This window comes from Lagopus leucura, unplaced genomic scaffold (assembly GCF_019238085.1).
Source record: "Lagopus leucura isolate 7727_CA_CO unplaced genomic scaffold, USGS_WTPT01 Super-Scaffold_100018, whole genome shotgun sequence".
NCBI lineage: Eukaryota > Metazoa > Chordata > Aves > Galliformes > Phasianidae > Lagopus > Lagopus leucura.
The window spans coordinates 13,931,548-13,941,820 of NW_024962272.1; the positions used below are offsets into that span (position 1 = coordinate 13,931,548).

A 10,273-nucleotide genomic window follows, 5' to 3' on the forward strand; every position below is an offset into this window, starting at 1 on the left:
TGTTTTTTTTTTTTTTTAAACTAGGAGGACGACCACCCTGCTCTCATGGCACAGAACACTATTTACATTGCAATCCTTGACTGTGTAATACATCTGGCATTTTTGGGCAGAATTCCTGAGCTAGGGACCAGAAGCCCTTAAGCAATGATTTAAGGGGGGTGAAAAAAAAAATCATACAACTTGACTTAATACTGATCATTTCTAGCTTGTTGCACTTAACTGACTGAAAAGCAGAAATGCATCAGACAGGTAAACAAGAGAAGGTTGTTTCTTTTAATTCATCTTACTGTTAGTAAATGAAAACTCTATTACAGCTTAAGGGCTGAGTTCCAGCTTCAGGTACATGCATGTAAAACACTGCACACATACCTTAAAAATACTAGCTTTTTCTTGCTCATAAGCTCTACACACATGCTTTAAATATACAATGATTACTTGTACATTTAAAGCTGAAATTAAATTCAGCACAATTCTCAAAAGGAGCAGCACCTCGGCTGAAAAAGTTTGGTTATGGTACTGCTCATTCCCTTACCTCTTATATATTTTGCTCAAGGACTGCAATAACTAAGCTTTCACCAAACCAAGCAGAAGTTAAAGCCAAGACATTCATTCAAAAAGCCAAAATTAAAATCCTCCATACATCAAAATGTATATTTATATACATTTATTTACATATATACATATATTTATATATATGTATATATATATATATACATATATTTATATATATATATATGTATATATATAGTCAGCAGTTGCTATGAAGGACTTTTTACTTCAGAAAACATTTGTCTGTCAAATTCTGGATGTTTATACCAACTGAGGAGATGCTGAATGAAAAAACAGAAAAAAAACAGCAAGTAAACTGTTCTTATGGATATTAAATTTTCCTATTTTTTTAAAAAAATCTAAGTTCATCCTGAAAAGAAAAATTAAAAAATATTTTTAAATTCTGAAATCAAAGTTATTCCTTGCAATTCCACTCCATGTATTTTTAGTGCAGTGAAAAATGGGCCACAATTATTTCAACTCGACACTAGTAGATAAAAATAAGCTATGCTGCACAGCTTATTTGTACCCACTACTGATCAGTCTTATTTGGCATGCTGTAATAGTACAGATCATGCAAAACACGAGCAGAACATTTTCCTGACCTTGATTTCAAAGGCACTAAAATAAGGTGGCCACTTTGCTTATCAATGCAGAAATCACGCTCCAAAGTGCTGAGTTTTCCGTGGAGTGGCACCATCTCAGGAATCTGCTACTCCAGTAAATCAACAACGGGAACTCACACAGTAAGTACTAGTGAAGGTTTTGTACCTTTATCTTTCTGAACCCTGACACTTCTTACTATAAAAGAACCACTTAGCCATAAAAGTTATACTGGTTTATTCAGGTTTTTCCAAGTAGAATTACTAACAAGTACAAGCAAAATACAAACTCCTGCATTGTACAAGACAGATGTCAGCTGAAAGTAAGTAAGGATGACTGGTATAACTAACCGCATGATAGACAAAAAGAACTAACTTTTCAGTAAAGCACTGTATACTCCTGCTCCTGTTGAACCCCAAGAAAAGTAGCAAGAACCATGTATATCCATTCCTTCATAAGTGCAGAGAAGTAACACTGTGCAGAGACTGGAACACTGAACTTTTAAGACAAGAGAAATGCCTGACAAGGGACAGCCCCATGACGTTTATAACCAAAACACTACTTCAACCAATCAAAATATTCTTAGCAAGCAAGCCGTGGGCAGAAAACTTTATAAGCGCAGTTTACTTGGATGATCATAGGTTGAAGCGTGTATTTCACTGCATAAGGGAAATTTAAAAAGAGGGATATAAATGTCCAAGTGTCAAAATAAGAACACATTCTGTTAGGCACCAAAAGAAAAGCAGTTGCAGACACATTAAAACTAGCATTCTAGTGGACAGAACTCCAACAGGTCACAGGGAGGTCAGCTTTGAAGGAGAAATACAAATGAAATATAAACATGGTATTGTGGAAACCAGACAAATCTCCCATAGCTTTGTCCAGCCAGCACTAATCTAGACATCAGCTGTGGTGTGTAATCTAAACAAAGGGATTGGTCGTTTCATACATCTGGAAGCTGTCATACTTTGGAGTCTCCTAATAGTTATGTGTAAGTGAAACATTCACTTTTGTGTAACAGCTTTTGCAACTGTTGTGTGGTCAAGAACCGTTATGCGCACACTATCTAACATTACTACTTTCTGTAGAGTACACAGATGTTTAGTAACAGGGCTCTGATGAACTCTTCTCATACTAAAAAAAAGAAAACAAAAACACACATACACACACACACACAAAAAAAAAAAAAAAAAAAAAAAAGAAAATAAATGGGAGTCAGGGTGAGGTGATGGATCTTCCCTTAATGCATTCTCTGCTGAAAGCAAGTTTAAGTACTCATAACTTTTTCACTTCACTGTCTGAACACAGCATCTGCTGACGAGCAATGAGAAAGGAAGGTCTGTTCTCCACAAAAAAAAAAAAAAAAAAAAAAAAAAAAAAAAAGACAAACAAACAAAAACCAATGACAGTCTATTTAGCAGGTAATGGAAGATAGTTGTAGACCAGCAAACCATTCATCCATACCAGTACTTCAAGAGAGGTTTAGATGAGCTTTGAGAAAAAACTGCCTACTGTGAGGACAGTTAAATAGTAGAACAGGCTCATCAGTGTTCAAGCACTATTTGGATAACGTCTTCAAAAACACATCTTAACTTTTGGCTGGCCCTGAAGAGCTGAGGTAGTTGGACTTGATCTCTGTAGGTCCTTCCCAAATGAAGTGCTCTGTTCTGTTCTACAGTATCTCTGAAGTGCACCATAGCTACAGCAGCAAAGCCCTACAGCTGAACCTGCTCTACTGCTTACCTACATTCCCCTTGTTCCAGCTCAGCTGCAGTGGCATGGTGAACAACATGAAAGTAATGCGGCTTTCAACTACTCTATTTCATTCCAACATTTCTGCATGGAAATCACCAAGCTCTCCAGAACCACAGAAATTACTCTCACCCTGTTCATTACCGGCAAAATGACAGGGAGCAAGAAGTCACTCAAAGCTCAAGAGAAAGGAAGTGAGGAATGGTGCAGGTGAGGCACTGCACTGTTCAAATACAAATCTCAACAGAGAAGTGAATGGATTCTTCCAAACAAGGATCTACAGGGCACATTCTGGCATATTAGCTGCAGCCTGTTACTTTTGGAAAGAATAACAATGATGCATTTTCTAGAGTCCTGAGTAAATTAAAGGTCTTTGAAGTTTAAAAGGCGAAAGCACCAATGTGACCTTGCAGTTACAACCCAGGTAGTTTCCAAGATTTACAGAAGAGGGCTCTCCTCTTGCACTTCCTCGAAGAGGTAGAGCAAGAGCCCTCTGTTAGTTCCCTGGGGCTGAGTAAACCTTAGCACAGCTTCTGTCATTCTAGCTTCTGTCAGTGTGTTCACTGAGTTCAGGATTTTTCCCTTCACCTTCTTCTCGATGACACAAAAATGGCCATGTGCAATACCTTCATTAAAACAAAGACAAAAATATTTTAAAAACTGTAGCTAGCTTCTTTTTTGGTTGTGATGTATAAGCCTTCCAACAATGGGCACCAGCAGTGATGTGGAAGTGTAGTCAAGATGGAACTTGACAGAGAGCCTCAGTGATTTTTATTTCAACAACAGTTGTTTTAAAGACAACAATCATACAACCATGTAATTAAAATCTTCCAATGTCTTTTCTCAACACAACTCAATATACAAAAACACAGCAAGTTCACTCCACAGGAATATAATGCCCACTGTCCTGCTGTATTTACCCATAAGCATCATATTAAGCTTAAATACTAGAATTTGATGTTAATCTTCAAAACAGAAGTATGGATTGAAGAACAACTTCATTTTGGCCAGTAAACTTCCAAAAAAGCATACACATATTCTTCAAATGCATATACAACTATTCTTCAACTGTCATATGGAAACACCGCTACTATTTTTGCATTTGAGAAACCATATAGTACAATCACAGAACCATTAAATTTAATGATTAAGACCTCTGAGATCATCTAGTCGAACTGTCAGCCCACCAGCACCACATCCTCTAGCAATGACCCTCAGTTCCACATCCACACCATTTTTGAACACCTCCACGGAAGGTGAGTCCAATAACTTCCAGGGCAGCCTCTTCCAATACCTCATCACTCCAGAGAAGAAACGTTTCCTAATACTCACCCTGAACTTCCCCTATAGCACAACTCCAGGCCACTACCTCTCATCCTGTCACTACTTACCTGGGAGAAGAGGCTGACCCCCACCTCACTACAATTCAAATGAAACAGTTAACTTGGAAATTTCTGAGTAAATATCTTTCACCGAACCCTTACACACCCTAACTGACATATAACACTATGCGACAGAATTCAGAGATCAGCAGTGTCTTATGTCACATGGGCCCATATGAAACAAAAGGATTGGGTTATGTGACAGGAAACACATCTCCAGACATACACATAGCCAACCAAAATCCTGCCTAAATTCACAGCAAAGTAACTGCTGCAGTGACAAGAAGGCAAGTACATCTAAACAACACTCCTCTGCTGCTGCAAATGAGTGTACATGTGTAAGGAAGATCTGACTTACAATTGACTGGGTCAATTCTGCTTACTACATTAAAGCAAACGTTACTTCAGCCGACTCACATAAATTTGCCTCTTTGAAACAACAAATCCTCAAGGATCCATTCCTCTACTACTCCTTTTCGTTTCTCCAGATAATCCTGGTCTAAAGTTAACTGATGTCTTAGGCAGAACTTAAGAATAACTTTCTTCTCCACCCGCATTTGGTTTTGCTGGGTTAAACAAACTGGTAACTGACAGAAATACGCTGGTTCCTTCATCACTTGCATACTTCCCTCTTCTTCATCTAATTCTTACATTCCATGTGCAGAGTACTGTATTTTAAGACAAGTCAGTCACAAACAGAACAGTAGTCAGTTGTTATTTTCCCCTTTAGAGTGAAAGAAAACAATTTTACACATAGTTCAAAACTTCACTTTCATCAGTCTACACATTTGGTGCTAATTCACTTACAATAACTATACACTTTATTTATTTTTAACTATACACAAGCATCAGTGCTGAAACTTCTCCATGACCACTGTGGCATTTCCTCTTCCCTGCAGACTGTAACAGTTTTCCTATGTCTGCTTGTACCACCCACTCTCTTGCTTCCAACTGGCTGGAAGAAAGGGCACTTCATGTTAGACCTTAGTTTTGCAAAGAGGACTAGCACACACAAAATTACTTTAGGGGGAAAATGTTCAACTGAGCTACAGCCAGCATAAAATAAAAACTGCAGAAAGCAAGGAAGGAAGGAAAGAACACCATGATCTTTGACCTTTCAACGAAGGAAAAGGAATTTTAAAAGTGAGAAAAATCCCAAGTCAATGGTGCTATAAATTGAAGTATCAAGGAACAACATGAAAGTGAGATACTTTCTCCTGTTGGAGCTGTTCCAATCATTGTCATTCAAGATACTCAGTAGCAAAATTTCAGTCTCAACAAAATCTTCTCAGGAGTTACAAAACTACCTTCTTTCACAAGCAGATGCGGTAAATTTACATGTGTGACTGCTGTTCGCACACCAGGCTCTGAGAGTTCTTACTAAAGTGGTAGCGGAAAACATAACCAGTTATGGGCATGATTTCTTTTCCATCCAGAACACTTCCTAGTTATGAATGGATGTTTCTAAAACCACGTCTGTGTCAAACAAAATTCAGTCTTAAAGGAGATCAATGCAAAGCCCTTTTTGTTCTCTCAAGGGTGTAAGATGTATAAAGATGCTAAACAGTTTCTGCAACTGCCTTATGCATGGACACCCACACACAGCAGTTCAACTAAACCTGAAAGACTGTAGCTAACAGAACTGGCACTTAAAAGCCAGTCCAGGATTTGTTTGCTAAAGAAACTAAAATGAGCATCCTACAACAGCACTGGGGATGACAGACCTACCAATGAGAGCAAGGTATGTGGCCCAACCAAGGGTGCCAGAAACAGATTACAAGACAGGATCATAGACTGACAGCATACTGTGGGACATAGAGTAATAAATGAACTGCTCTGTACAGCAGCCAGAGCAGAATTGACTTTTTAAAAATAAAACAAAATAAAATAAAGCTACTCTGCAACACTTAGTGCCAAGAAAGAATTTCAGCGGAAATCTGAAATCCTGTTACTTTGGTATCAGTAAGCTCACAGAGGGCCAAGAGTGTTGGCGCAAATTCTGAAAGACTAATACAAGAAAACTGAAGAAATAATGTTTTGGAGATCTGTGATGCTTCTTCTCTATTTGAAAGTTTGCCTAGGAGATGCATTTCTGAACTACTTATGTAAATATGTCAGCCATAATAGTTTCAGGCCCTGACTACGAAACATTTATCTTGGAATGTGGATGGTCTTAAAACTTGTTCAAGTTTCACTTTCCTGTTTTTAATTGTGTTGCAGTTTTAGAGCAAACTTCAGTGCCTCATTATGTTCCACCTGTATGGTATTCAGAAATGCACCATATAAAATCAGCCTCTTTACGAAAATACTGACCATTTATTCAGCAGTAATAGCTGTTTAAAAAAAAAAAAAAAAAAAAAAAAAACCACCTTCAGTAGCAATTCAAAACTCCTTTCATTGCAATTATTACTTGAAATGTATTTCAAGTAATACACCACATTTGCCCAACATTGCCCAATTCATTCAAACTCTTTTTAAACAAAAGGTAAAGACAACAGTGAGGTCGCTATTTTTAGTTAAAAGTGCAATTAAGCCACTGCTTCTATTAAAAGAAAAACTGATCTAAGGGCTGCCTTAGTACAATAACTTCAACGGGGAGTAACACAACTACAAGCTCAAGGTGTGAGGACTGCGCGTCCTGAGCTCAGAAAAGTGAGTTTAGTCATTGCTCTCCAATCCTTCAATGCAAGAAGAGTGTTTTCCATACCACTCCCTCTGTACCTTTCCCATTTCAAATTCTCACTACATACTTCTGCCTGCAGTTTCTGTGTCTAAACATTTAATTGCTATTCATTAGGTTTATTTGTGTAATACCCTTGTTCATGACCAGAACTGTTATAGAACCTCCACAGCTTAGCAAGACTTCTCGTGTTAGCGGTCACAGTGCTAGAACAGGAAGCTTGTAAGCTAAATTAAACGCAGAATGACTAATGTCAATTGTAATAAGCTTGCCTTTTTGTGCAGTTGAGAAATTAAGTAAGTAGTAAGTTTCTAAACTTTATTTAAGTTTTAATATTACATTATTTAATTCTCACATGAAAACTAAACTCAAATTACACAGGTCAATTTTGTACAACCAGCTGCCTAATGAGTTCACTTCGGCCATAAGAAGCTCAGAAATAAATTTCAGCTCATTTTTACTTACTTATTTATTTATTTACAAGGGACTCCCTTCTCCCAACCCTGAAAATAATGAAGATACCAGTGCACTAGCTGAACTAAGCGGCTATTATGGAGAACGTATTTCTTCGTTGACAACTGCACTTTTGCTGCTGGACCAGTCCTGTAGGTGCTGCCAGCAAGCAGTTTCTTGCTACTAAACTACTGGGAAAAGCAAGTGGCATTAAGATGGGATTGTCCTTCCTCATAATAGAACCCACAGCATACCACAACGAAGCACAGTGGATGGGACTGTGATCAAGTAGTATCTACCAAACACTTAAATGAAAGCAGAGGCGGAAAGAACATGACCAAATAAAAATTAACCAAAAAAAGTTGTTTGCAATGTAACGGGGGCTTGCGGGTCCTAGTGACTAGGACAACCCCTAAGTGTGCAAGAGAGGCTCTGGCAGTGCCTGCAGTTGCCATTGCTCAGAGCAGCAGTCTCACCATGCTTTTCTACCAAAAAGAAGTTCCGTCAGCTATACACCATTTCCATAATAGAAAACTGGCCGTGGGTTCACTGCCCATGAACTTGGGTCTGGCCCCACTATGGTTGTCAGGTCAGGGATAGAGCCTGGCGCTGCACACCATCATTCATCCACAGGCTACAGACCACTTCCAAAACAGCGCTTGGCTGTGTTTGGCTCAGCGCACGGCTCTTCTACACACACAGAGCACTGTTTAGTAACGATTATTTATGCAGCTCTTCTCATTAACTTTTATAAGCCAAATTCTGCTGCGAGCGATTTTTACACAGACCCAGTGCAGCCGCCGCAGCCAGCGGGCTCCGCCTGCCGTTATCTCAGACCGGCCGGCAGGAACCTGATGCTAAGTCAACAGCATTCCCCCGAAAGGAGACACGGCAGCGCGGGGCCGACCTCGGCACGGGTCACCACGGCTTCACGTCTTGACAAGGGTCACCGAACCGGGACCGCGGAGATGTGCCTGAAGGCAGCGTCACTTCGGCAGTCTGCCTTTAATATTTTTTTTTTTTTTTTCCTTTCTACTTGTAGTTTTGCTGGGGTTTTTTTTTGTTTTGTTTTGTTTTACCTTGAGACAGCCGCTCCCCCCACGGCTGAACGCCGTCCAAGCTCGGGACCACACACAGCCGCCCGCGCCGCGCTCCTCGAATCCGACCCCTCCCCCCGCCCCGGGCGCACGCACTCCCAAGATGGCGGAGGGGCGCCGACGCTGGCGCGGACCCTCTCTCCCCCGCGAGAAGGCGGCAGCGCTGGCGTTCGCCGCGCTGCTGCACGCAAAGGAAACCCGCAGCCCTCCGCGCGGCTCCCCGTCCCGCTGCCCACCCGCACCACGGGAGCGACCCGCCTCCTACCCTCCCCCCGCAGCGGGCGGGGAAGTGGTACGCGCCGCCCGGGGCCGACGCACTCCGCCCCAACCGCCGCGCGCTACCCGCTCAGCCTTCAGCCCCGCGCACGGCGGTGGGAAGGTTCGGGCCGGGGAGGGATGGGGGCCCCCTCACTCACCTTCTACCCACAGCTCCTCCACGTTGGTCTCCAGGTTGGCCGCCCGTAGTCCCACCGCGAACGCGCCGAATATCAGCAGGCCGACCACCAGGAACTTGCCGCAGTTTTTCTGAATGTAGCAGCCCAGGTTAAAGAGCAGTCTCTGAAACTTCGCCCGCAGCCACAGCGGCGCTCTCCTCCCGGTAGCTCTCCCCTGCAAGGCAAGCGCGGTTCAGTCAGCGATGGACCCCACGGGCAGGGACCCCTAGGCCCTTAGCTTTCGCCCCGCGGCCCTGACTGGCGCTGCCGTGGGGCGTGCAAGCCCCTTGCCCTGCGGAGTCACCCCTGGAGGCTCGGCCGGGGTGCCGGCGGCAGCGCCGCGCAGTTGCACCCGATGCTGCTTTCCGCTGGCCCGAGCCGCGCTCCGGGACCCACGTGGTGGGCAACGCCACGGGATCAGGAACGGTTCGCTGCCAGTGCGTGCAGCCGCAGTGCGAGCTGTTAGGGAGCGGAGCGACCATCCGCGCATTACGGGGTTTGTGAACGGAAGAGGACAGCCACATGGGTTTATTTTTCCATTTCCCTCCGTACAAAACCTGGCGAGCTGCTCCCGGAACGCAGCGCCCCGAATCCGCGCCCCGTGCGCGCAGCTGAGGCCGGCCGGCTGTGCCGGTGGGAGCCCCCGCCCGCAGGGAGAGAACGGCACGGGCTGCCTCCGCTCGGGGACCCCACTGCGGGGCAGTCGTGCTTCGGCCCCAAAAAGCACGGCTGTGCTAGGGGCCAGCCGACAGCTCTCTACCCGGAGACGGCGGTAGCGAACCGCAGAGACGGAGCGGAAGGGAAAAGGCAGCACGGCCGTGGGGGGCCGCCCGGTGCAGCCACGCCGGGACGGGGGAAAGGAGGGCACTCTCTCCCGCACTGAAGAGTCACAGCCGTCCCTCTCTTTTTTCCCAGCATTTTATTGGTGGCCGCTGCGCTCCCATCTCCTCCTTCCACCCCCGCGAGAAAACACACCACCCCCTCCCCCGCCGCCAAACGCAGCGCCAGCGCCGAGCTCCGGAAAAAGAGGGAGAGAGTGAATGCACCTTTGCGATCTGCTCCAGGGCGAACGCCGCGTCGCAGTAGCTCGGCCGTTGCAGATACTCCCGGTCGTGCGCCGCGGCACGCCGGGTCCCTCCGCTCCGCCGCCGCCGGCCGCCGGCACTCCTCGTCGCCCGAACGGGGTGGCCGCCGCCGCCCGCGGTGCTGCTGCCGCTCTCTGGCTCCGAGGCGTCAGCGGCCGAGGCCATGTTGCCGCCGCCGCTGCGGGCGGGACAAGCGAGCTGCGGCCGCGGCGGGGCCCGGGGGTCCGGGGGAGCGCCG

At 44.6% G+C, this 10,273-nt stretch overlaps 1 protein-coding gene across 3 annotated transcripts in view; it reads right to left on the reverse strand.

Moving 5' to 3' along the window:
- Positions 1-10,113, reverse strand: part of PTCH1 (patched 1) — a 65,882-nt gene extending 55,769 nt beyond the window's left edge. For 2 of the 3 annotated variants that reach the window (XM_042877481.1, XM_042877480.1), the window contains exons 1-2: positions 9,997-10,113; positions 8,933-9,125 (exon numbers count right to left, since the gene is read on the reverse strand). The gene's annotated coding sequence lies outside the window, so the exon portion shown is untranslated. Of the gene's footprint in view, positions 1-8,498; positions 8,575-8,932; positions 9,126-9,996 lie in introns of those variants that run through there. The other variant, XM_042877482.1, reaches the window with a different exon arrangement.
- Between the last annotated feature and the right edge of the window lie 160 nt (positions 10,114-10,273).